This window comes from Choloepus didactylus, chromosome 10 (assembly GCF_015220235.1).
Source record: "Choloepus didactylus isolate mChoDid1 chromosome 10, mChoDid1.pri, whole genome shotgun sequence".
Taxonomy (NCBI): Eukaryota; Metazoa; Chordata; class Mammalia; order Pilosa; family Megalonychidae; genus Choloepus; species Choloepus didactylus.
In genome coordinates, this window is record NC_051316.1 from 76,898,822 (window position 1) to 76,926,121 (window position 27,300).

Sequence of the window (27,300 nt, forward strand, 5' to 3'; positions counted from 1 at the left end):
TCCAAGTGCTATACTAGATACTGGTTTTATCCTGGGATAAAAAAAGAAGCCAAATATACAACTGTAACAGTTTATGGTAATATTTTAATTTTTAATCCTGATGATTATGAATAGTGCTTCAATGAGCATTTATGGTCTGGTTTTAATGTGAACACAAGTTTTCATTTCTCTAGGTTTAGAATTGGCTTTTTGGATCATGTGGTAATTATATGCTGGGAGGGTCTGAATTCAAAGAGTTCACAAAATGTAATTTTGTCTTTGATGGTGATTATAAGAATCTAGGTTTATGTTACTGCACATGGAATTATATTCCCCCAAAAGTGAATATCACTGTATATAAATTAAAAAAAATGAGAATATGACAATTTGACAAATCCTCCAGATGATATGCAGCAGTTTCATAAGTTGCATTCATTTGATTAAAATTATTGCACAGAACATTATGGTGACTTTAATATTTCAAAAACAAAAGTTAAAAAAATATATACAGTGAACAAAAAAGTTCCTGAAATGAGTAATAATGTCCAATGTGTAAAGTTATGTATAAATTACAGGTAAGGGAAGTTTTTTTTTTTTTTTTTTTACCTAATATACAACAGAGTCCTTGCATGCTATCCTAGTCAAGGCCCTTTAACAAAATAGAAATGATCACTGTGAGTAGTGCTAGGATGAGACATAGGATAAGAAGTCCCTCTTACTTGAACGTGATGTTATTTCATTTTCTCATTCTTCCCCCAAGATTTAGTCAAAGCATTTCTCACATTAAGAGTTTCTGATAGAACTGAGAAAAGGATTCACTTCTACACATTCCAATGGAGAATTATTAAAAATTTTAATTATAGAATGCATAGGACAAGCACCTAGTGGGCAATAAAGTGTTGAAAATTTTTAATTAAATCAGAATTTTTTTCTCCCATGCCCTTAAGTAGCAAAGCATTGATGAAAGAATTTTAAGGTTCCAAGTTTGAATAAAAGGAGTGGACCACTAATCTTTTCTTCTATCTCTAAAATTCTAAGTATGTCATATTGTCTGGCAAATTTATCCTTAGGTGTTACTTGTAATTTGGACAATTTCCAAAGCTTTCGTTATATTAAGAACCCATGTCTTAGTAAGAATCTGAGATTATGTCCATGAAAGGGCAGGGATGCCAAACAGAATAAGCCAGAATATGCATTTTGGGAAATAGCAACAATCATAAAAACTGGAGCTTCTGTGTCTCTTCTGTGTTGTCCAGAGAGAGCTTCACTCAGGTGATGGCTCCAGCTTAGCTTAGGCTAATGATGGGTTGAGAGAGGAGATGTGAAGACGTCGTAAGAAGTCTTAGGTATTCATTGTCATTCATTTAGTCATTTAATAAACACATATTGATTGCAAATACGCATCATGAACTGTGATGGAAGTTTGGGATTCAGTGAAGGGCGAAAGAGACTTGAACTCTGAACTTATAAAAGAGGAGGCAAAATAACAAAACATAATTCATTAGAAACTGTTGTAACCATTGTAACGGAAAAGTAAAAGGAATTAAAAAAAGATATATCAGGGATATATTTGGGGATGGTATTTATTCTGAAATTCAAAGAACTCTTCCTTGGAGAAGTGGCTTTTTGATTTTAATTTTGTGACAAATGACCTGTATTTCCTGGTTCCAATTTCCTCCTCACTCTGGCTAATATACATGAGTAATAACCTCAGGGTAAATGCTTTAGGTTCCAAATGGGACCTAAAATTGCATTAATACCTGGAATAGATACAATGGCAAGGATCTGAGGTGGGACTCTGAGCAGAAGCCTGGCATTATCCTCAATATTTCTGATAAAGTTCCCATTGCTCCCAAACATTAGGACCAGTACAACATGAGTTTCAGTCCTTCTAAACGCTTAAGACTACTCTGATTCTCTTTATAGTGCAAATCTTAGATGCATCATCCAGGAATAGGAAAGAAAACACAACTGTTATCAGACAACAGGACACCCCCAATTAGAAGCAGAAACTCATATTGAGAAATACTATTTTACAATTTAGGGTACCTACATTCTTTAGTGTTAGTTAGCAGGGTATATCTTTCTCCATCCCTTTACATTTAACCTATCTCAGTCTTTTTATTTAAAGTGGGTTTCTTGTAGACAACATATAGTTGGGTCTCTTTTTTTTTTAATCCATTTTAATAACCTCTGCCTTACAATTGGCATATTTAGGTCATTGACATATAATGTGAATAATAATTTAGTTGGACTAATAACTACCATGCTTCTGTTTTTTATTTGTTGCATTTGTTTTTGGTTTCTTTTTTGTCCCTTCCTTTTTTGCCTTCTTTAGATTTAATTGAGCATTTTATATGATTCCTTTTATCTGCTCTCTTAAGATATAATTAAACTTTATCAAAAATTTTTAATGTTGTGCTAAAGTTTGCAATACAGTTTTTTTTATTAAATTCAGTTTTATTGAAATACATTCACACACCATACAATCATCCATGGTATACAATCCATTGTCCACAGTATGATAACATAGTTATGTGTTCATCACCACAATCTCTCTCTGAACATTTTCCTTACATCAGAAAGAACCAGAACAAGAATAAAAAATAAAAGTGAAAAAAGAATACCCAAATCATCCCCCCATCCCACCCCATTTGTCCTTTAGCTTTTATCCCCATTCCTCCACTCATCCATACACTAGATAAAGGGGGTGTGATCCACAAGGTCTTCACAATCACACTGTCACCCCTTGTAATCTACATTATTATATAATTGTCTTCAGGAGTCCAGACTGCTGGGTTGGAGTTTGGTAGTTTCAGGTATTTACTTCTAGCTATTCCAATACATTAAAACCTAAGAGGTGTTATCTATATAGTGCATAAGAATGTCCACCAGAGTGACCTCTCGACTCCATTTGAAATCTCTCAGCCACTGAAACTATTTCGTCTCATTTTGCATCCCCCTTTTGGTCAAGAAGATACTCTCAGTCCCACGATGCCAGGTCCACATTCATCCCTGGGAGTCATACTCTGCATTGCCAGGGAGATTTACACTCCTGGGAGTTGGGTCCCATGTAGGGGGGAGGGCAGCAAGTTCACCTGTCGAGATGGCTCAGTTAGAGCGAGAGAGGGCCACATCTGAGCAACAAAGAGGTACTCAGGGGGAGACTCTTAGGCACCATTACATGCAAGTTTAGACTCTCCTTTGTGATAATGAGCTTCATAAGGCAAGTTCCATGCTCGAGGGCTCAGCACATCAAACCGCCAGTCCCAATGTTTGTGACAACATCAACACCAGTCCAGGTGAGGATGTCCAACACATTCGCACCTTCCTCCAGATCCTCGGGGCTGGGGAGGGGGAGGCTGTAAATATATTTTTTATTATCTGCCCAAATTACTCTGGGATGTGTGACTATTTCACTCCAGCCTATACTAACCTACCGTATCTCACTTCCTATTCAAAGTTCCATGCAATTGTGGTGTTTGAACAAATCGACTGTAGAGTTGTACCGTTTAGAAAATTTAGATCCTGTACCAAATAGATATCTATTCCCTTGGTCTCATATGGAAGTTGAAGTTTTAAAACACAATCAGTTTCAACCTTTACCCTTTGGCCTGGGTTGCCCTGGTCTTAACCAGACCTGCTTCATTCATATGACGAATTGAAGTCTGGGCTCTTTTTCAGGTTTTTTTTTTTTTTTTTTGACAGTGGCTATATGCACTAATACTGACATTCATACCTGCCGAGCTCTAGCTCTGAGTTTCAGGTGTCTCAAAGATATGCTGCAATACAGTTTTTTAATGAATCTAAGTCCACCTTCAAAAAACAGTATATAGCTTCACATGTAGTGCAGGTATTTGTAAAAGACTATCCCCAATTCCTCCCACCTGCCCCTTATGACATGACTGTCATTTATTTCACTTACCAGTGTGCTATAATCTACCATTACATTGTTACAATTGTTACTTTAAACAGTTAACTTTTAGATCAATTAAGAATAAGAAAAATAATTTTATCTTCCTTTATTCCTTCTCCTATGGTCTTGCTTTCATGATATAGATCCATGTTTTTGACTTATCTCACTTTCCTTTTCCCTGAAGAACTTCTCTTCAGGTTCCTTGCAGGACAGGCCTGCTGGTGATGAATTCCTTCAGTTTTTGTTTGTCTGAGAAAGTCCTTATTTCTCCTTCATTTTTGAAGGATAATTTCATTGGATATATTATTCTAGGTTGATGTTTTTTCTTTCAACATTTTAAGTATTTCACTCCCCTCTCTTGCTTACATGGTTTCTGATGAGAAGTTCTAAGTAATGCTTATCCTTGTTCCTCTATAGGTAAGATATTTTTTCCCACTGGCTTCTTTCAAGATTTCCACTTTGTCTTTGTTCGTCTGCAGCTTGAATATGATATGTCTACATGTATATTTTCTAATACTTATCCTGCTTTGTGTACTCTGAGTTTCCTGTATATGTGGTTTGGTGTCTGCTATTAATTTTGGAAAATTCTCTATCATTATTTCTTCTAATATTTCTTCTGCTCTGTTCTTTCTGATCCTGCTGGTATTCCAACCATGTGCTTGTTATATCTTTGGAAATTATCCACAATTCTTGGATATACAGTTCCTTTTTTTCCCCAATTCCTTTTTCTCTTTGCATTTAAGTTTGGGAAGTTCATATTGACCTATCTTCCAGCTTACTGATTCTTTCCTTGGTCAGGTCCAGTCTGCTGATAAGCCCATCAAAGGAATTCTTCATTTTTTAATAGTGTTTTTCATTTCTAACATTTCCACTTGATTCTTTCTTAGAGTTTCCATCTCTCTGCTCATACTGCCCATCTGTTCTTGCACGGTTTCTACTTTTTCCATTAAAGCCTTTAACATATGAAGCAGTGATTTTAAATTCTGATAGTTCCAAAACCTGTGCTCTATCTCAGCTGGTTCTGATGATTGCTTTGTCTCTTCAGACTCTCCTTTTACTTGCCGTTTAGCATGCCTTATAAGTTTTTCTGGTGAAAGGTGCACATGATGTTATCAGGTTAATAGAAACTGAGGTAAATAGGGCTTTACCTATTGGTTTTATGTTTTTCTGTGTTATGGTCACCTGCAGAGGCATCTAGATGGATCCCCATTCAAAATTTTGCCTGGATGTGGAGACTGATGACAACACATACACATACACACACACATACACACACACACAGAAGGTATGAAAGGGTTTATTACTAAAGTAATTGAGGTATCTGGGAAAAGGAGGGGAGTCCTCTCTCAAGTAGATCTGAAATGGCTGGAGAGAGCAAGGAAAGGAGAACTGGCTTGCATTTTTATTGTGGTTAGGGGATGGGGCTGGGGTGAGAGTTCCGCATGTGGACAAGGGCTTGCATAGTTTAAATCTCCCACCAGCACCAAATGAGGGAGCACCCAAGCTTTCTCATCAGCTTGACCAGATATGGGGAACAAAGGGAAGAGGGAAGAGTGAGGCTATCACATTATCAAACACAAAAAAATGGAATCAGACTCCTCATTTCAATCTGGCTAAGAGACAGGCCCTGTTTAATGTTTGCTGTAACTACAGGTGCCAGAAGCTTCAAATTCCTCTACTATCTTTATTTTTGCCTTCTCCTTAAATAGTTTGCACCTTGCAGCAGTCTCGATTGTAATCCACCGTAATTATACTGGAGCCCTGCTGGTGTGGTGATAAGCTGTTGGGGAGGGGGAAGTATTCTACAATTTTAGAATTAAATCTCAGTCTTTTAGGGGGCCTGTGTCCCTGGGATATAACCCAGGGTGACAGGAAGGTGAGAGGGTGTTGGAGATATAGAAATGTACTGCCCCCCAGGGGATAAAGCTCTGGTAAAGTCTTTTTCCCTTGTGGGTAGACCTTTGTTATGGAGAATGTTCTGGGAATATTTCACAAAAGTTATTGTTCCTTTCCCTGTGCCAAAGCCATGAGAGGATCTCTCTTGGCTCTTCACTGGGAGAAACTGGTGGGTCTCCTGGAGGTAAAACCCACAGAAGTGCAGGAATTCTCCTAAGACTGTGGCCCCTCTGAGTTTCTTACTCTCCAGTTAGTACACACACAACCTCCAACATTTCATCAAAATTACCATTTAAGTTTTCCTATCAGTTTATGGCTCCAGAAGCTTTCTGCTCCAGCTAAGCAGATCCTGACTGTGATTCTCTGGATGCAATTGTCTTTCCAGGTTTTGGGGTGACAGTTTGCCTTGTGACCTCAGCCAACAGCTGGATCTGCTTTACAAGTGGAACAAGGGAGACCTAAGCCTGGTCTCGTCAACTACATCCTCCTTTGAAGCTATCCAGTAGTTCTGCCCATCTGGTTAATGAGGTACATCTAGACATGCCCCCAGAATTCCTTCACCCTGTTGAGGCCTTGACTGACCTGGCTCATCAGCAGAGAACCCTTTCAGATGTTGTAATCATCTCCAGCCTCACTCTCTGGGAAGGCCAGAGCCTCCCTTGGCAGTTCCGCCTTTACTCTGCCACCTGCCTACCTACTTTGACCGCTGACACTTGAAAGCAACAAGTGTGTCCCCATGTTCCACAATCACTGCCTTGCAATGGACACCCTGATAGTTCTGTTGAGCAAAGGGGTGAATGTGAACTTGAGTTCTGGAGTAGAGGCTCATGCAAGGCAGCCACCATCCCCAGTGTGGAGCCAAAGGGTGCATCTACAAGGGGGATATCAGAAGCATCTCTCCAGCCTTGATAATTAGATCATGTCCTTCCTAGAGGGGAGGAGTTGGTGGTTATAGAATCTGGTAATGATTCTGGCACTGCACCAGCAGCAGGCAGTGCTCATTTGTTTTGCTGCCGCACACCACAGTGAGATCATTGTTTATTATGGCTCAAAGGCAGTAATCATTTCACAGAATGTGAGGATTCTTTTCACTCAATTACTTTCATGCTTTGGGCTGATGAGGATAATAATCACGTGTTGATTACTGGTACCTTGACAGATGATGCTCAAAAATGCAGGTCACTTCTCTTTCTTTCCCCTTTGTCCCTGTAAACACTGAGGGCTGTGATTTGGAATCTCATTCAGTCATCATTTTCACATCCCAAAGTTTCTGATGCTGAGAAGACCAAAATAAAATATTTCTTTCAAGGGTCCCTAATTCCTGCAGTCTGCCCTATGGGATAATTTATGCTGATTTGTTTTAAAGAGACAGTCATACATAATTCATGTCCTGTGCATTGCGGCTTTTGGCCACTGAAAATACTATCTCTGTTTTGGCAGTGCTTGCAGGAACTAGTTACAATAAACATTTCATACCTCAGTGGACACTCTTTTCTCAGCTAATAGGAGCCTGACTTAAATGGAGACTCCATCATGAGAGTGTATTTAATGGTGAATTCAGCTGAGCATTTTTTTTCCCTCCAAAGCATAAAATGAACTTATCAGTATCAATAGTTGGTTTTTCTCAAAAGGAGTCAAGATGTGAATGGCCATGAAAGGGAAATTAAATTGAAACTCTTGGTGGTTTCATAGTTGGAGGCCAGTTTAAAACTCAAACTCTAATAATTGCTTTTGAACTAGCCAGGAGAATTATAGGGTCAGGACACATGCAGATTTGAAGAGGGGCCTCAGAGCTGGGCTTCCGACCCAGGGGGCAGAGGGCCTAACAGACTGGAAGCTTCTGTATTAGGCCATGGCTGAAGATGGCTGAATTTATATCCATGTAGACACAATGGTATTAAGTATAATCTACACAAGTAGAGACAAAGTAGTTTTAAAAAGTGCAAATCTGATCAAGCTGCTCCTCTCCTCAAAATACTTCAATGAGTCCATTTCAAAGGAGTTAACAGCCAAGGGGGATGTATGATCAAATTTCTACTTAAACTTCATCCTAACGAAGCCTCCAATTATCCTTCCTCATTGTGCTCCAGCCACTAAGGAAGTCCTTCCTTCGCTTCTCCAGAATAGCATATTCCTCCTGGAAACTTGCTCATGCTTCAGGACCCATCTTATATGCCACTACATTGGGGATAAGCCCCCCTGCTAAATGTACTTATAACATTTTTTTTTTTTTTTTTTTTTGCTACTGTGATATTATTCGTGCAATTTTTGATGTATGGGTCTTCCCATTAGACTGTATCATCCCACCAGACAGATGTATACTCTTAGTGCATAATAAGCTCTTTAAAATGGATATTAAATGAATGAATGAATTAAGAGAAATGGCTTTCAAACTTTTGGCTTTCAAATTCTTGGGTCATCTGAGACACCTGGATGACTTGTTCAACCACAGATTGCGGGACTCCATCCTAAGAATTTCTGATTCAGTGGGGTAGGGCCTGAGACTCTACAGTTCTAACGAGTTACTAGATGGCCCTAGCAATACATTTCAAGGACCACAGAATAAAGGGAAGCCCTCCCACTATTACATTCAGACCATGGGAACTACAATTCAGGAGGCTTTGCTGTGTATCCATTTTTTCAATTAACCTGCTGGGAGTCCTTAGGCAAGGTTTTTGTTTGTTTGTTTGTTGTTTTTTTTCTTCCCTGTTCAGCAATAATTCCTGATGATTATTCTTTTGAGAGATACTCTGTATCTCTCTGTTCCTTATCCTCGATCATGTTTCTAGGTGGGGATATTATACTTACATTTAGATTACTACAATCACATCCTAGTCATTCTCTTAGTCCCCATTCTCTGCCCCCTTGAATCCCTCTTTTACTTAATTGCCAGTTTTAAGTGCCTCAGAGACCATTATGACCATGCCATATCCTTATTTAAAATCTTGCTGGAGATAATAAGATTCAAGGCTTTTTATAGCCTGGACCTCTTGCTATGTGTCCTGCCAACCTACCTCCAATTCAGCATGAGACTCCTCATAGCTTATCACACCTACCTAACAGCTCCTGATGGGCTGTTAGCTGCACAGACACAGGCACCATGTCTGTCTTTTCTGCCTAACATAAACTTGCCCCGTTGCTGTTGCAAAATATAACATTACTGAGTGGATGAAAGTCACTGGACACTCTAGATTTTCCCTTCTGCACAATAATAATAGTAATCCTAGCAAACACTTGAAGTGGGCTTACTATATACATTATACATCTTGCTTTATTTAATCCTTACTATAAGCATCCCATTCTACAGATAAGGCAATTGAGGCACACAGAGGTTAAGTAACTTGTCCAAGGTCTCAGAAGTGGCAATGCAAGTATTCACACCCAGTGATTTGGCTTAGGAGTTGGACCTACCATGCTATGCCAACTGAAGAGTGGCCCAATTGACACCTACTGACTTAGAGCACTAAGAATCTACTGTGTCTGTACCAGATACTGGTGCTGCAAATTATCACAACAAATAATTTGTTGAGCACCTGTTATGTAGAGGGAGCCATTACTAATATTGGGGAAGCGAGCATTATTGGGCTATAGCATTATGGGAGGGAGGCTGTCCAGTATTATTGACAGTGTGAAGTCAGAGAACCAAGGTTCCATTGTTTCCTTAGCTTTGTAACCTTGGGCAAGTTACTCAACATTTCTGTGCTCTGTTCCTCATCTAAAAAATGGGAGAAAAGAAAATCTTTTTCATAAAATTTCTGCCAGGATTAATTGTGATGAGGGTGGATATCAAGCACTTAGCACAGTGACAAACACACATAGCGCATCTTTAATAGACGAAACTGTCATCTTGCCCCTGCCCTTGAGAAGCTTTCTATATAGTGAAGGAGAGAGGAGTTGATAGTGATACTCCAAGATTGGGAATTTAGCTACTATGAACAGTTGTCTCAATATATCCAAAATGAGATACTATTTATGTCCAGGGCAGGCCCAAAAAGCTATATAGAAGGAATGAGTAACAACTAAAAAGGAACTCAAACTTAGAAGTTATAAAAATATTCAAACCAAAGAGCTCACATTTGAACAGATCTGGAAGACTTGAGTGGGCAAGCTTCTGACACAGCCTTTCAACAACTAGTGTTGTTGACTCTACACTTCATCCGTTCTCAGCTTTTCAAGCTATTCTGTCTGCTATAGCAATAGAGTTGTATCATGAAGAGTTGTTAGGATGGTATGGATATTTCTTCTCTATATAATATATCTGCTCATAGAAAATGTATACATATAACACACACAGAAGTCCATATCTGTACAGATAATCATTGAATGTAACATCTGCATATACATATATATGCACATATGTATGTAAATATGCATACACATACACACATATACTCAAATCCACACATTTGTAATCATCCAAAATTTATCTCTTCTGGGCCTATGGGACCAATTTAATCCTGATGCAGCAGGCCCCAAGGCAACCATCAAACACTGCACAGACAAGTACTTATTAGGTGCTTACCACAAAGGTTCACAGAAACTTTCAAAAATAGGACCGGCAGGCCTACATGAGAGTAGCATATAAAAGGCCCTCTATGTAGAGAAGCTGCAGCACGCTGTCTTTGTCCCTAAGAAGAAATCTGTTGAATTCATATTTTGTTTGATGGTTTTAAAATGTCCAAAAAACAAGGCCTTTTTAAGAAGTCAAGTGATAATACAATTTTTCATCTAGAACTGAGATTTTCAAACTTTAGTGCATATTGCTATCACTAGGGATTCTTGTAAAAATGTAAGGTCAGACCCGCTGGATCATCATTTCTTGGAGGTGGGATCCAGGAATCTGAATTTTAACAAGCATCCCAACAGTTCTGCTGTCTTTGATCTGTGGCCAACACACTGAGGAACACTAAAGTGTAAATTAAAACCAGTCAGGGTACTGCTCAGAGCTACTCAGAAGACAGAAAAGAGAAAGCAGATGCAAGGTTTGTTGATCTCTTTGGCAGAAGAGACTATAAGCAACTTCGAAATTGACAAGAAAGTGGGGAAATTTAGCACTCCAAGTGCAGCAGGAAGAGCTAGGAAAGGAACCACACTTATAATGCAAAGAACAGTAAAAAATAAGATGGAGATAATAATAATATGAGATAAATTTAAAGAGCATGTACTGAGATAGTCAAAGCTAATAATGATTAGGAAATAGGTACAAGATTGTTAGATTTTTGTTCCTATTAAACCTTCTCTGAAGGGTTAATTTCACATGTATCAGTAGAAATATATTTTTACTGTTGTCTAAATAAGCTTTTTCTTTACACACATACACATATACACAAATACATGCTTATATAGGTTTCACATCAATTTCATCACTGGGTAATGGAAATTATTAGCTGTTTTAGAGATTAAGGATACATTTCATCAGGTGCTGTGAGGATTAAATACAATAATGTGAAAGAAGCTCTTAGTACATTTCCTGGCATGTGAAAATGGTTCAAAAATTGCATTTATTATTATTAATGTGCAACTACATGAATGTATTTCCTTGTGGTTGGATCAAGGTTGCAGGTCATTAAGCAAAGTTAAAGGCACAATATTTTCCATAGTCTATAGAGAAGTAGTAAGGTTTGGGTTGAGGCAGAGAACAAATCTCAAGTGATGAGAACAGGAAAATGAATCTGGAATCTCAGAAATCAGAGAGGATGATGCAAGGCCACCAGAGATCAGAAGAAAAAGGTAAACATTATCCCCAAGAAACAGATATTCTGACCTGTCAGCTCCTCTGAATACTTCAGGCCATAACTGGCTGTCACTGAGGTTGCAGGTGAATCCATAAATGGTGGTAGGTTTGAACTTGAGCAAAAATGGCTCATGTTCAGCACAAACTCGGACATGAGAAAATACCTTCCTTGGATTAAAAAATTTCTGAAATTCTGAGATAAAAATGCATAAAACCAAGTGGATATTTACTTTTATTTTAATTTCCCTTTATCACACAATGTTGAATTTTAATTAAGTCGATATTTATAAACTGACTAAAAGCTATAACATTCTAAACTCCTAGACTCCCTGGTATTGAAGTAACTAGCTCATAAAGTCTTATAAAACTAAGAAATACAAAAAGTTTGCTATCCCACCACCAAGATGAAACAAAAGGGTCTAGAGATATGTCATTCACCGATGGGATAACTATTTGGTCATAACAAATATACAAAATGGATTGGAGCTGGGAAGCAAAGAAAACGTTGATAGTCAACATGCCTGAAGTATCATAGCAGACAGTGAGTAGCTGCACTGGCTCCTGGTACCACAGAGATCCTGCAGTGATGGATGCACCTTCACTTCAGTCATAAGGTGCACCCCTCAGACATGTTCTCAGAAGCTAATCAATATTATTTGAGACACAATTCTAACAGGTTCTGACCCTAACATACGTTATAAGCAAAAGATTAGGATGCAGTTTTAGAAGGCCAGCAAGAAATACTAGTTCAATAATGATGGAGGAAATAGAAAAACTGTCAAAGTTATACACGGATTAAAAATGACACTGCAAAGTCAGTTAGGTTACAATTTCTGAAATGTTGTAAACTTATGTTTTCCTTTTATAAATGCTAAAACAAATCAAAACAATGGGCCATAGCATTGCCTTGTTTACAAATGACACATACTTTCTGAGCAACCTCAGAGTTTCTGATTCTTGTATCTTGGCTAGTAGGGACTCAGCTAAAGGTTAGTAATAATAGCCCTCAATTCATAGATTAATTAAACACACTTTTAAGGAGTCTGAAGTCTGGGAACAAAAGACAAAAATTCCTGAGCTCATGGAGCTTACATTCTAGTGGGGGGAGGAAGACAATGAAAAACTAAATTAGCAAATACAGACTGACAGATGGTGATAAATACCATGGGAGAAAAAAAATAAAGCAGAGAAGGAGGAAAGTTGAGTATCAGATGGAGAAGCTGCAATTTTAAAAGGGCAGTGTTTTAGTTTCATAGCTGCTAAATCAAATAACATGCAATGGGTTGGTTTAAACACTGGAAATTTATTGTTTCACAGTTTTGAGTCTAGGAGAAGTTCAAAATCAAGGCATCATCAAGGCTATGCTTTCTCCCAGAAGACCTTGGTGATCTGGCGCTGGTGCCTGGGATTCTTGGTCGTTAGGATGGGTCCTTTTCTGTCATATGGCAATACATAGGGAAGCCTCTCCTCGCTTCTATTCTGGGTCCTGTTGACTTCCAGGTTCTGGTTGCTCCTTCTGTGACTTTCTCTCTCTGTGTCTGAATTTCATTCTGCTTACAAAGGACTCCAGTAAAAGGATTAACACGCATGCTGATTCACTGTAAGAAGATCCTGAAGAGAGACCTAAAGGACGTGAGGAGGCAGCTATGATATCTGAGGAAGAATGTTCCTGATAGGAGGAACAGCAGATGCAAAGTTTCCAAGATGGAGGAGTCCAAGATGGAGTCCAAGATGGAGTTTCCTGACATGTTTGAGACTCAGCAAAGAGGCAGCATGAGCAAGAGAGCAACAGGAAATAAGGTTAGAGGGAGGATCCCAAATCCTATTGACCTATGCAGGCCATCTGTTTTGGCCTTAGACAGGAACTCATTGGAGCATGTGGTAGGTTGAATGACATACCCCAGTTTAGACATGTTCTTAATCTTAATCCACATTCCTGTGAGTGTGAACCCATTGTAAACAGGACCTCTTGAAGAAGTTATTTTAGTTAAGGTGTGGCCCAACTGAATGATTGGGGTTTTAAGCCAGATTACCAGAGGCTTTCTGAAGAGGACCAGAAATTCCAGAAGCCAGAAAGGAGAGGGCATCACCATGTGATGGGAGGCAGAAATAAAAGCCAAGGAACCCAAGGTTTGTCGGCAGCCAGCACCAGAATGCTACAGTCTTTCAGGAAAAAGCAAGCTTTGCTGATATCCTGATTTGGGATTTCTTCCTGCCTTAAAACCGTGAGCCAATAAATTCCCATTGTTCAAGCCTTCCACTATGTGGTGTTTGTGATAGCAGCTCTGGCAAACTAGGACAGAGAGTTTGGCTTGTATTACATTTTTTAAGTCACATGAGATTGTCAGGAGGCAATGGAAGAAATGGAGTTTCAGAAGGCTATTAGAATAATCTGGGTGAAAGAGACTGTGGCTTGCACCAAGGTGTGGCAGTGAAGGTGGCCAGAAGTGGTCAGATTCTGGAATATATGCTGAGGGAGAACTGATACGCAGTTTGATGACAATGGTTTTGGCTGAGCTACCCAAAGGATAGAAGTCAGTATATGCTTTTTGACAATGCAGGGAAGGACTTTTTTATCCATTGAAACATATTTCCATTCAGAATGGATATCACGAAACAAAGTTTGGTTCCTAAAGGGCTATTAATTCAGACCAATAAAAACTGTCACTCTCTCAATTTCTAAACACATGTTGACCAGAAGAGATATACTGTTGTTCAAAATCAGGACCTTTCTTTCCCTTTAAGAGTTAATGGGTCTTTCCACATGGTATTGAATTACAATGCTAATCATGGAAATTAAAAATCAATTTCTTAATTTGTTTACAAACTCACTTATTCTACACAGTATAGATTAATCTGCCATTTTGTTCAGAAGGACATAAGATATTATCTGATGATGCTTTAATCCTCTCTCCCCACTTCAGTGCTGCCCAAGTGGTTTCCAGCCTTCGCTTAAACATTCTTGAATGGAAAACTTGTGACCTTTTGAGAAGAACAGAATAGAATGAAACCTTGTGGGCCTTTTCTAAACAGAGACCACATCTTACCCACCTTTGCATTGCCAAAGCCTATCTAGCACAGCGCCTGTCATGTAGGATGCACTCTACAAACGTTTCTTGGTAAAATATTTAATCTGAATGATTTGAGTAAAATCATTTGTTTACATAGGATTGAGAGGTTGCACTGTATTTTCAGGAACAGTAACTTAATAAAGTTGTACATAATAGAGGTCCTTAGGAAGCAGTATTTAATGAAGAGATAAGAATGACTCCTAATTGGAAAATTAATCATTTGCATGTGAATGGGTGCTTGAAAATATTTTATTCTATTAAGGAGCTTACATATTCCATTGTAATCATGTTTATCCTACTAATTTGCTTTGCAAACACTACCTTCTTAGCTGGTACAATGGTAAACTTTAGCCCACCCTCCCGCCCTGATCAGCACAAAACCTTGTATTTACTTGTATACCTTTGACAAACTGGCTGAGCTACCTAAGACTACAGTGCACTGTTCATGTGAGGCAGAGAAGAGAGATAAGAGAGATGAGTGAGATTAGGGAGATGAGAGAGAGAACAACTTCCATACCTTTTAAATTCTGAGATTTGATTCTATAATAGTACTAACGGAATTTGGTTTAATGAGGCTGCGTAATATTAGGCCAAGTTTTCCCCAAACCCAAGCTTCTTCTTGGTCATAAATGAGTCTTTAAAATGGAAGAAGCAATATTCCTGGAAACTGAGACCCTATAGAGTATGTAATTTCCTTGTATTCTTAATCAGTGGTGGGCTTGTGTTAGGTTCTAGAGATACTGAATAAAATGGAACTATCCCAGCATGTTCTTCTTTGTTTCTGGATAGAGCTCCAGTCTTTATAAACTGAGCAGTCTGTTTACGCTTCTGCCCACTTTCACAGAACAATGTGGTGCCTGGTGGAGTTTGGTGCAGTCAGATCACTTCTGTTTGAACCTGAGCTCTGCCACTTTCTTGCTATGTGTGACCTTAATTACTTACCCTCCCAAAAACTGGGTTTCCTCATCTGTAAAGTGGGGACAGTTAGGTCTCTGCCACACGGTGGTGTTGTTGGGTAAGGGATGAGTTGAGATAATTAGGGCCTGCTCTGTGGGGTGAGTGAGGAATGTTGTTTGTCCAGGGCTGATGGGGGTATTGGGGAGAACTCTGCCAGCTCCCTTTCATTATTGAACAGCAGCAATCTCTCCAGAACACACACTCATCCATCAAAGGAAAACAAATCATTACAGAGAGATATTAGCGATTCTATTCTTAAACTGTTGGGCAAAACACACTTCACCATAATCCTCCGGATCCTCTTTAAAATACCTGCAATCTGCCATGTTATTGTGGCAGCCAACTGCGTGGAAGGCAGGCAGTACCTATTAAAAGTTGTTTGGAGATTAGGGCTCAGAGAACAGCTGGGTACCTTTGTTACCAGCAGGCTGCTGACTCAAAATGATGAGGGAAAAAAAAAAAGCCTAAGATGAAGAAAGGAGAGAAAAACCGCAGAGTTGGGGGAAAATAAAACAGCTTTGGCCTTTGAAAACAGATTGCTCTGCTGTCCTGTCATGTTGTAGGTGTGTGGGCATTCACAATTCCACATAGGGCCTAATCCAATTCTGGAAAAAAAAAAAAAAAAGGAGCTAAACCCCTGGTCCAGGTGTAGGCTGTTTTTCTTGGTACTTCATTTGAGGGCACACACTGCCCTCTCTCCCTTGCTACACAACCCTTTGTCAACAATTAAATATGATTCACATAACTAACTGCTCATGTCTCACGGTTCCAGGCATTCAACTCTTTGTGTATCTAGTTATAACTTATGGAGAGCCAGGTAGCAGAAATACTTTCCATCTCAACGCCTTTGGGCACTCCCATTCAGTCCTGAAAGCCGCTTGATGAGGCAGGCAGAAGGGATTTCCTTAGTCTCTTTAGCAGATGAAAATGGTGAGATACATAGTGGTCAAGTAATCTACCCAAGGTCACAGAAATAAGTTAGTGAGATGACTAGTTAGTCATCTCCCTGGATGAGAGCCCATAACCCTCTATAGGATATACACTGACATGGACAAATCCTGCCAGAAACACTATCCACCTTGCTATGGCTCAACAGAGAACACTGAGCCATCCAAAAGTTCTGTTGGATTAGCTGAGTCATAGCAGATCCCTTCAGTGCTGCCACACGGCTAACAGTGTATAGCAAAAGGGATGCAATTTTAAAATGAGGTCTTCCACCAGGCTTCCGTCTCCTGTCTGAGAAAGAGATTCAGCCCGAAAGTTTTAGGAGAGAGCATCTTAATTGATCTCATCCTTTCTTTGATTATTTATCCAAATGAAACTCCCACAGCTTGCAATTGAGACGAGGAATACATCAGTAAACTAGAAAAGACAGCATAGCCAGAAGATAGTTACATTGAGATTAATCATACAAAACCTGCGCCATTCTGCATTTGCTGACATCATGATCTCTTTAGTAGTTTAAATTGTGTCAGCTGTCTACGTGAGGACAGATATGTCATCTGTTCCCTTTGCACACATCCGCTGGGCCCAGTTATACCGAATAGAACTTCACTAATGCTTTCAACAAATTCTCACTGAAAGCCTTGTACACGCTCTGGACTATGCTCATTAAATTCTTGTAATTGAAAGAATTTCAGTGATGAAGGAAAGTTGGGGATGGGGCAAGAGTCAGTACCCTGGGAGAGACACTGTGGCAATTCTAGGAGCCAGGAGCAGAGGTCTCTCATTAGCAGCCATGAAGAGGTTCGTGCCCACCCGCACTGTCTCCCTGGTCTCCCGCACTGAAGCCTGTACAGGAGGGACCTTGCCTGGCAGCTTCAGTTGTTTGTAGGGAGAAGCACAGCAGTAGGGGTATAGATTGCCATGTTCTAGTTTTAAAAAGCTCCTGGAAAATAAATGCACCAACATATCATTAGGTAATTTCATCATGGACTGATTTCTTTTTCTCCTAGATTTTTAATATTTGGATGATGGATTACTACTACTTTGATAAAGGAAAACAAAAAAACAAAAAAACAATTACTTAAAATTTTTGAAGCGTCTCCATTTTTCCTTATTGGCCATTCCACCTGGGATTAATACTGTTCTTACTGAGCTTATGTTGTCTATGAACTATTAAGCAGTGTTAGAAAACAAACAGGATCACCTGCTAAATTTATAAGGAAGACAATAGAAGACTTTGCTGAGTTCAGTTAGTTAGAGCTTGGCATGAATTCGGCCCAAGTCATGTGCTTAGTCTCCGTGAAGGGCATTCGTTTCGCAGATAATGATTTCACCATAGCCCCAGTTCATTGCTTTCCTCCAGGCCCTTGTGGGTTCTATTCTTGTAAAAATAACTCCAAAGAGCACTTTCTGTAGGCAGGGGCAGTTCATTTTTATGAGTTTCTGTAGGTCTTTCTCCTAAGAGATGCCTAAATGAAGCTTCATTTGCTCTGGAGGTCTCAGGCTCTCCTCCCTAGTGCAGGAGGCTCCTCCTAAGTGCATCAGCCTTGTTTCCCCTTTTGTTCTACCTTGAACCTCTCAGGTGTTTGTTTCCTGGGGCCGGGGCTTGCCGGGGTGTTCAGCTGCCTGTCTGCCAGCTGCTCTGCTCCCCGGTGCGCATGTTGTAACAACACAGCTCCTTCGCTGGTTGTTGAACAGGGAGAGGGGCAGCTGTGAAAGGCAGAAGAAAGCTGATTATTCATTTTTTTTTCTTTTGGAAATTCTGCTTTGGGATTCTGTTCCTACTTAGAATGTTTCCCCAGAAGTCTATTCCATTTAGCTCTCTTGCTAGGGAGTATTTCCTGTCAATTTTCCAAAATGTACGTATTCCAAGCAGTTAGTTAGCCAAAGCTTTTGCAAATATCCTAGCTAGGAAAGCTCAGCCTCACTTTTCTTTGTATCCCAAAAGCTCAGAATTTTAGCAACTCTCAAAGAACTCAAGCACACTTATGTGTGATACTTGGAGGATAGGACTCTGCAATCAGAGCAGAAAACAATGATAGTATCTCTTGGCTGTAGAATAAACTATGAAACCTCACTCCATCCTGGCTTGGAGACCAAGGATTTATCCTGGGAAACAAGTTCTCAGAGATGACAACTAGTGTCCTGCTATTTTTCACTTATGGGTTCAAAACTATATTTAAATCAATTGCTATTATCCCTTCCTATGGGATCCTCGATTTGCTCTCACTTGTTTGGTTTCAGTCTTCTGAAGCAGAACTAAACTACCGTCTTGGGTGGATCAGTTAGGAGTTGCTAATAAGTATTCATTGCAGATTTCCAGTGTATAAAGCAACTGTGGCTGGCTACGAGAATTGTATGAGTGTAGGTCAGCCGAACCCATCACTGCAGTGCCTCCCTGTTCCGCAGCTATGGCAAACCGCAGAGTAAACAATGTCAATGCAACTCCTTAACCAATGTGTCCGTTTTGATATTCAAATTCTTTCTTAATAAAGCAAAAATTATGTATTAGCTTGCAGCATCCGTACTCTAGAAAATTCAACCCTCAGGGTCTTTTGGTACAATGGTGTGGAATTGCTTTTATTTTCCTGGTTCCTGTCAGCACACTGCCACTCAGGTGATACGTGTTCTTTCTGTTTCATGATTTATGCTTCAGAGGGATTTGTATAGGCAAAATTGAAAAAGCCATATATTTCCTTATAAGACATATTTTAAATGGCATTACTCTGAATTCAGAACCTGTGTTCTCAATGTGGATATCATTGTCTTTCTCAAAACAATCCAATAAATATTTCAGAGTCAGTGTCTAATTTATGAAGACCTTTCACAGTTAATATGACGACCTAATGACAATTATAATAGTGTTTCTGGTGTGCTACCATATGCAATACAATTGAATGTTAGGGGGTGACTATGAACTGGAATAGTGGAATTTCTGTTAAATGCAACATAACTTGAAATTAGGCAAACTTTTTATTGCTTATTACAGATTCATTTAATTGATAAATATTATACAGGAAGACATAATGGAAGCATTTATTTTAATATATTATTAACTTTCCCCTTTAAAACTAAGTCTGTTTCATGGGTAATATTATTTTAAAAATTCTAATGATTTCTTAGGCCAATAGATTTGAAGTGAAATCATCTTTCAAGCATACAGAACTGACATCACAGTAGGGGTCTGTATATTGAAAATGCATTTTTAATTATTAGTTGGAAGGTATTATATGGATTTAAAAGCTTATCCCTATTAACTTTTGTATATCCTCTTGCTTTGAATTTTGTATTATTAAATAAGAAGCAAAAACAAAACCTAAATAACACACACATATACACACAATAATAATTTAATACTGACTTATCACGTAGTTGAATTGATGTTATTATTCAATACCTGTCAAATTTGAAAATTGGTCATTGTCGGAACAATACCAAAACAAAGACAGGAAAATCATTTACTTATTTAGTAAAGTGCTTCAAAACTTAGGAAACTTCCCTAAAGAATGTCAGGAAAAAGTTAAAGGCTTTAAATGAGCCCCAAAAGGGGTTTCTCTTGGTGGGACAAAAATTATATTACAAGCCAAAGCATTACACATTAAGCAAGGCTACTTCATCTCGTCCTCACCATTTGTAGGGAAAGAGGGCAATTTTTGGAAGAGAAAACAAAGACCATGTAGAAATGATGTGCTGCTCCCAGGCAGATAATCTTATTAGCGATTAACTAATTAGCTAATTCCTTCTTACCTAAAGTAAAAGGATGGTTGAGCCCTGCCCCCTCCTCCCCAACTCAGGGGTCACTGGAACCGATTGGAGATGTGTACATCAAGAGTAGGGTTAGCTTTAGCTAAATAGCGAGATTTTTAGTGGCTCCTGGTTAGTAAAATCATGGTGGCCAGGAAAACTAGAAATATTGAAGTTATCAATCTAGTTCTAGTAGACATACGGCCAAAGGTATTAGTCATTCCAGATGGTAGAGTCTGTATTCAATGGGGGCAATAATCTTTTGGGAAAAAAATGGTTTTCATTAGAAAGGCATCCAAAGAAAAAGTGCTTCTTTGGGAAAGCTGCAAAGAATGACAGTGAAGACAGAAGACTTTAGCCCAAAGATTGGTACAACCCAAACTAATCCAAAATCCAAATGACATAACTGGATGGAGGCAAGTGATCCTCTTTCAATGTCATGAATGAGAAAAATGCAAATTGACCTGTATAAGATAAAAAGTAAGCAAACTTTGCTGAATTTTCTTCAGGTAGGTCTTCTTAGCACCTTAACTGAAGAAAATTCAGAAGTGTGAGAAGCCAAAATATTTCAAGACATAGAAAATAATGACTAGCTCAGTCTGGACAAGGAGACCTAAAGAAAACTTGGACCAGGAAAATAGAACACTATTAATCTTTACAAATGAAGTACTTGTTTTAAATGAGAGAGGTATAATGCTTATTGAAATTAATTATATAAGGACCTATGCAAACATCTTGATATATCTTGTGTCACTGTTCATGCTGCTGCTTTGCTTATCTGGATGAATTCCTGTTTCCAGGATTCCAAGCTCAAGCACTCCATGCAAATGGTGTTAACACAGGACATATGAGTGTGGGTGGAACCACATGACAGCCTAGTAACAACTGGTGTCTGCTCAGGGTATGAAGGCAACTGTGAATTGGATCCCTAGTTACAAAAACACTAGTTTTGCAACAAACAGCCATTTCTGACTTAAATCTATCTTTTTAGCAGGGCCCACAATATCCTCATGGCCCCCGCCCACCTCTACAGCAACATCTCTTGCTAATCTTCTACCTAAACTTTATATTCCAGCAGACTAAGTTGCTTGCTCTTTATGAGTATGCACACTATTTGTTTTACTTAGAACTGCTTTCTTCTATTTGCCTGGTTAGTTTCTATTCATCCTTCAACAACTCAGCTTAGCTTTCAACTCCTCTAGGAAGTCTTCCCCAAGCTCCTGAATAGCCTTAATTATTCCTTCCTTTGCACCATCTTTTCTCACTTTATTTTTATTTGCTTGGAAATGCCTATTTCCTCTGAAAACTGTGAACTCTTTGAGGGTGAAATCTGTGTCTTATTCATCTTTGTGCCACAGTTGCTGGCAAAAGCCGATCTTGCCATGGCAGGGGCTCAATGAATCACCATCGAGTCAGTGAATGGATGAATCAGAACCTAGAAACTCAAATGCTCATCACAATGGTCACCTACAATTCTAACAACTTTTAATGCCATATTTGTAGGGCAACCTCTAATATACCTCCTCCTTTTTTGGTGCAGTTACTATGTCAGGTGCCAGGCACTGCTGTGGGTCCTTTACATGAATTAATTAATTTACAGTTTCATAGCAATCCTGTGAGGTTGGCATTAATATTTCCTTTTAGATTAGGAAACTGAGGCATAGAGAGGTTAGGTAACTTTCTCAAGATTACATAGTCAGTAAACAGTTAAACTAGCATTCAAACCACAGTAGTGAGTTTCAGAGTTGAACTCTTACTCACCAGACTATACTATCTTGCAATGAGATTTATGTGCGTAGGCTCTCTTATCTAATGCTGAAAAATGACCCGTAATTTCATTTTCTGGGATAATAAGAGACATTTTAGCTGAGCAATCCAACATTTATAATGGATTTAATTTGGGACCATGCCAGGACAGACATTTATCATGGTTCATTTAAGTAACTATTCATTAAGTGGCTAGGGAAAAGGAAGCCACTATAAGACCAGAAGGTGTCTCTAAGGGAGGAAAAAAAAAAAAAAAAGATGCAGGAAACCAAGAATTTGAGGTATTGGGGATGTATATTATAGAAAATTATAGAGATGTGCTCATGCTCATAATCATATATTTAAAAAGTATTTCTTATAACATTATAACACATGTAACATGTAGCAGACCAAAGCAGGACTGAGGTCAAAGAAAAATACCCCAACAATGAAAAAGGTATTTTTTAAAATGAAAGTCTTTTCTTGCATTTTCTAACACCATTAAGGATATTCACAAACCACAATGATTTTCTTAAAATCCTACTTGTTTTCCATAGTCACTTCCTTTAGACACTACAGTTGCTTGCTCCCTTGCATTTCTCTCCAAATTTCTTCTCAATGACCCTTCTGAATTTCCTTTTCCTGGGCCACTTTTCTTCTTGAATCTGTGCTATGAAATTCTAAAGAAGGAGCTTGACATGAAAGGACATTCTGAGAGGGCAAGGAAGGGAAAGAAATTTAGGGTAAAGTCAGAATCCTTTTAGTAGACAAGGGGAAGAGGACATAAATATTGTTCATTCACCTCACAAAATTGCAAAACAAGTGTAAGCTGCCTCTGGAGCTCCTCAAACTGGATATTCATAAACCATAATTTTCTACAAAGTCTTTCTCAAAGGGATAATGTTGTGTCCTCAAGTTCAAGAAATTAGACAAGGGAAAATTTCACTAGATTTGACTATGCACTTTAAAAAAAGTTTTTAAATTTCTACATATAAAAGTTATGTCCAAAATAATCTGAAAATATAGGATACAAATATAAAAAATTATTCATAGTCTGTATTGAACAAATTAAAAATAAAACAACCTAAACTAAAGCCCATAATAAAAAATCCAGAAAATAAGAACTTCAAATGATTGACAACCATAAAAAATTATTCAACATCACTTGTGAAAAATATGATTATATTTAACTTACTAACTTACTATTATTCGAGATTTTAAAATAAGAGAATTTCCAACATGGTAAATGGGGAGAAATACTACTTATCAAAGTGCAAATTTATACATACTTCCTGAAAAACAATCTGCAATTTATAGAGTCCTAAAATGTTCATACTCTTTACCCCAAAGGTCCTATTTTAGGAACTTATTTTAAGGAAATAATTAGAGATATTAACAACAAATTAAGTACAAAGATGTTCCTCAGGGTGTTACTTATAATAGAGAAAAATTTAAACCAAACATCCAATTGAATGGTCATTGGCTAAAGCTAAATCTATGCATGGGTGATAGAAGTAGATCAACTGAAACAGTGCCAATCATACATGGCATGTTAAGATTCTCCCACTGGAAGCTTTAAGTTCCTTGAGGGTGGAGATAATATCTCATTCCTCTAAATATCTTTGTAGTAACAGAGGGCCTGCCACATGTTGCATAAGGACTATGTGCTGAATGAATAAATGGATGAATGAACTCAAGTTATAAAAACTAATTCTGTAGTTATCTCCCTGTCACAAATCAGTGTTGAAATCTTTTTCTGGCTTATCCAACAAACCTATTGCAGTTGGAGATGCCCTTTCAAAAACAAGGTGCAATTCACATGGCTTTTATAACAAGAGAAAGTGTACGTTTTCATGTGTTTTTAAAATAACAAATGTCTTGATATAGACTATGTGTATTTTCACATCACTTACATCCATGCCTGCCCTTTCTATCTCTATAAAAAAGGTGGAATTTGAAAGCAAATGATATGGCTCTTTTTGACCTAATATAAACCCCACATCCTGATGTGTTGAAGGAAACAACACTTTTGGTATGGCACATTAGATTTCTTCCTGTTATAGTTGTCTCTAAAGATATCCTTCATTTATGTATGGAAGGTGGTAATTTTGTTGAAGATCAATCCCTTAGTGGTACTGTAATCAGGTAAAGTGGCCATGCTATCACTGACCATATCAAGAGTTCATCAAACCCCAATGAAACTTTGCTAAGTCATTTTACAGACTACCTGGATTTTTCCTATGAGTACATTAAAGGATTAAATGCAATATGAGTGGTTGATTTTCATTTGGGCAAAACACAAGAAAACATTTTTGCACACTCATTCTAACTTATAAGAGAGGCACAGTTGAAGATGAGATGGGGTGGGGAAATAAAATAAAACCAATCGGAGAAAATGCCATCTAGGCTGTCTTGAAGGATGAATGTAGGAGGGGTGTATGTGTGTGTAAAATGATGAGTAGGGCACAATAAAATGGGATCTCTTAAGATCGCATTGAGTTCATTTCAGTCTTCATAATTGTGCAAGTAAACAGTTTCACATGTGGGTGGTCCAGAGTTTGACCTTAGAGGAGGAAGGAATGAGGATTTTTGCAGCTTTATGTGGTTTACATTTTGAGTAAAGGCTAACTCAGTCATGCCAAGTCTCAATTCCTGATGTCATTTGACCAGACAACAAATAGTCTTTAAATCATCACCCAATTAAAATTCTTCAGATCCTTAATAGACATAAATGCCAGCACCCCACTTATCTGTGTTGGAGCTCATGAGAAGATCCACTTCTGCTGACCTTCCTCTTGGAGAGTGCTTCTCTGAACCACCCCCTGTGCCTTCTGTTAGAGCATCAGCAACGTGTGGTCCAAATGAGCTGAACTTGCTCTCCTTCTCCCTAAAAGCAGGCACTTTATTAAAATGCATGCCAAGCCCGAGCCCAAGTGCTAATCAGCACAAGATAAGTTAAGCTATTTTATTTTGGTCCTGGAAGATTTTTCAAAACCATTTTGCTTTACTTGGTGCATTTAGGGTATAAATCAAATGCTGAATGATTACCACTCCCATCCTTACAAACTACATTCTGCCTTCTTGGTTTTCTTTGTTGTTGTTGTTGTTGATGATGATATTAGCAAAATGGATTGACTCATTAAAAGTTAGCTATTGTCTCTTCAATTCCCCCAAAGAATTTATGCAATTGCAGCAAAGGCAAATAAATAAAAATTTGTCTTGAACAGTGTGGCTTGGGGTTTGACTGGGAAGCCTTCACTACCAAAAATGAACACAGATTTCAAAAATTGCTGAATTGGAAGGTACCAAGCAATCATCCAATGCAACTTTCTTCCCAACTTTAAATGATTGTTCAAAGACTGTCTGAAGTTTTTGTTTGTTTGTTTTGTTTTTTGACAGGTATCTCACTACCTCACAGCACAGATCATTCTTAATTATTAAAATTCTTTTCTCATAGTTGGGAAAATCTTCCTTTCTTCTTGATAAGTTCATGACAGTTTCTCTCCCTATTATGACATAGTAAATAAACCAGGTACTTATGATAATTCTATTCTTTCAATATTTATTGAATGCTGCCTACCTCAAATACTGCTGTCGTTGGCTATAACATTGTATGCCTACTCTTCAATAGCTGCTTTGCCTATACTGTCTCCGGACCTTAAATGACATTCCAAAGAAGTTTTATTATTCCCAATTTAATGATAAGCAAACTGAAGACCAGAGACTTTAACCGAATTTTCTCAAGACATGCAGACTTGTTACAGGAGCTAGACCTTGAATCGAGGTGGATTTGGCTCCTAAATTCATGCTTTTTCACTACAAAATATACTCTGCTACTTTCTTGATGTACTGCCCACAACACACCAGGCACTGAGGTAGGTACTGGGATGTCTACACTGCAGATTCTGCCCTATTTGGCAGAAAAGGCAGTCACATGCTGACAGTATCTATGACAGGGATGACTTCACCAATGCTGTCAGCATTTCCTCCATAAAACTCAGAGTCTATATACAGTGAGGTTAACAAATAGGTACCACTGGGGTAGGCTTAAAAACGGTTCCCCCCAATATATTCCAAGCCAGCTCTGTCTGAACCTAATGTCTATCTTCTTTCTACTGCACCTCATTGACTCTGTTTCCTCAGAGTTCAGAGGTGGAGGAGGCCAGTGCAGGCTCACAAAAAAGCAGCCAAGATTCTGAACTTTGGTTCAGACTGAGAGCCCTCCATGCGTTCATAAGGGCAAAGGGGCAGCAGAAGACAGTGGAAGGATGGATGGGCTGTTATCTTAATGTTCAAACTGAATAACTGAACTTGCCTGAAAATACTTCTTATCTGTGTTCTTTGTGTATGAAGTTTACCCTGAATTATCCTTCCTCAAGAAAAACTAAAAAGGCTAGGTGTATGGGTCTGTGAGAGGAAGAAAGATAGAGGGAGAGAGAAAGAAGGAGAGAGGAGTGAGAGGAATTGAATAAAGTACAAGGAAAATATAAAAAGAGGATTTACTTTTTTATCCAATGCAATGGAAGATCCAGATTTAAAAAAAAATCTCGGTTCTGACTAGCAAAATTTTCCATCTATCAATGAGAAGAGAATCACAGAAGGAGATGATTTAGATTTGATCAAATATAATCATTTTATATTTGGCAGAGATGACTGGGGCCTAGAGAATAAGACATTTGCTTAGGGCCACACAGGTAGTTACTGTCAGATTATAATTTATATATTTTTTCCTTTTCCATGGCACTTTACCCTACAAGATACAAGTTTCTAGCTATAATTAGTGCAATTTGGAACATTTTACAACTTCCTAATGCCTACTACAAGTAGAATTGACATAAGGCATCAGCAACAAGTAAAGTTTTCTCCCAAAACCTATGAACCACTTTAGCACCGTCTCCTATGCAGTAACACCGTCAGTGAGATGCAGCAGAAAGAGAATAGATGTTGAGCACAGTCAGAGCTGGTTTTGAAGCTCAGGTCTGTGGCTTCCTAGCTCTATGACTTTAGGTAAGCTACTGAACTTCTCTAAAATTTCACTTTCCTCATCTGCAAAACAGGGATAATAAACTCTAATTCTCTACATGGTTCTAAGGATTTAATTAAATAAATTGCATGAAACACCCAATTTAGTACTGGTACAAATGTTAGTTCCTATCCAAATCCTGTAAGAAGAAAGGGTTACAATGAGTTAGTTTCTGGGAACTCCCTACTTTCATTTCTTTCATTTGCTTTCAACTTCAAAACTCTGAAGCATTTCCTGATAATGACTATTTATGAAAGAACCAGAGTGGGAAATTCATATTAACTCCTTT

The 27,300-nt window shown here is 38.4% G+C and overlaps 1 protein-coding gene across 8 annotated transcripts in view; it reads right to left on the reverse strand.

Moving 5' to 3' along the window:
* Positions 1 to 27,300, reverse strand: part of LINGO2 (leucine rich repeat and Ig domain containing 2) — a 1,372,285-nt gene that overhangs the window by 72,323 nt on the left and 1,272,662 nt on the right. For 7 of the 8 annotated variants that reach the window (XM_037797548.1, XM_037797541.1, XM_037797545.1 and 4 more), the window contains one exon: positions 24,730 to 24,875. The exons of the other annotated variant lie outside the window; for it this stretch is intronic. The gene's annotated coding sequence lies outside the window, so the exon portion shown is untranslated. The remainder of the gene's footprint in view (positions 1 to 24,729; positions 24,876 to 27,300) is intronic. 8 annotated transcript variants of the gene reach the window in all.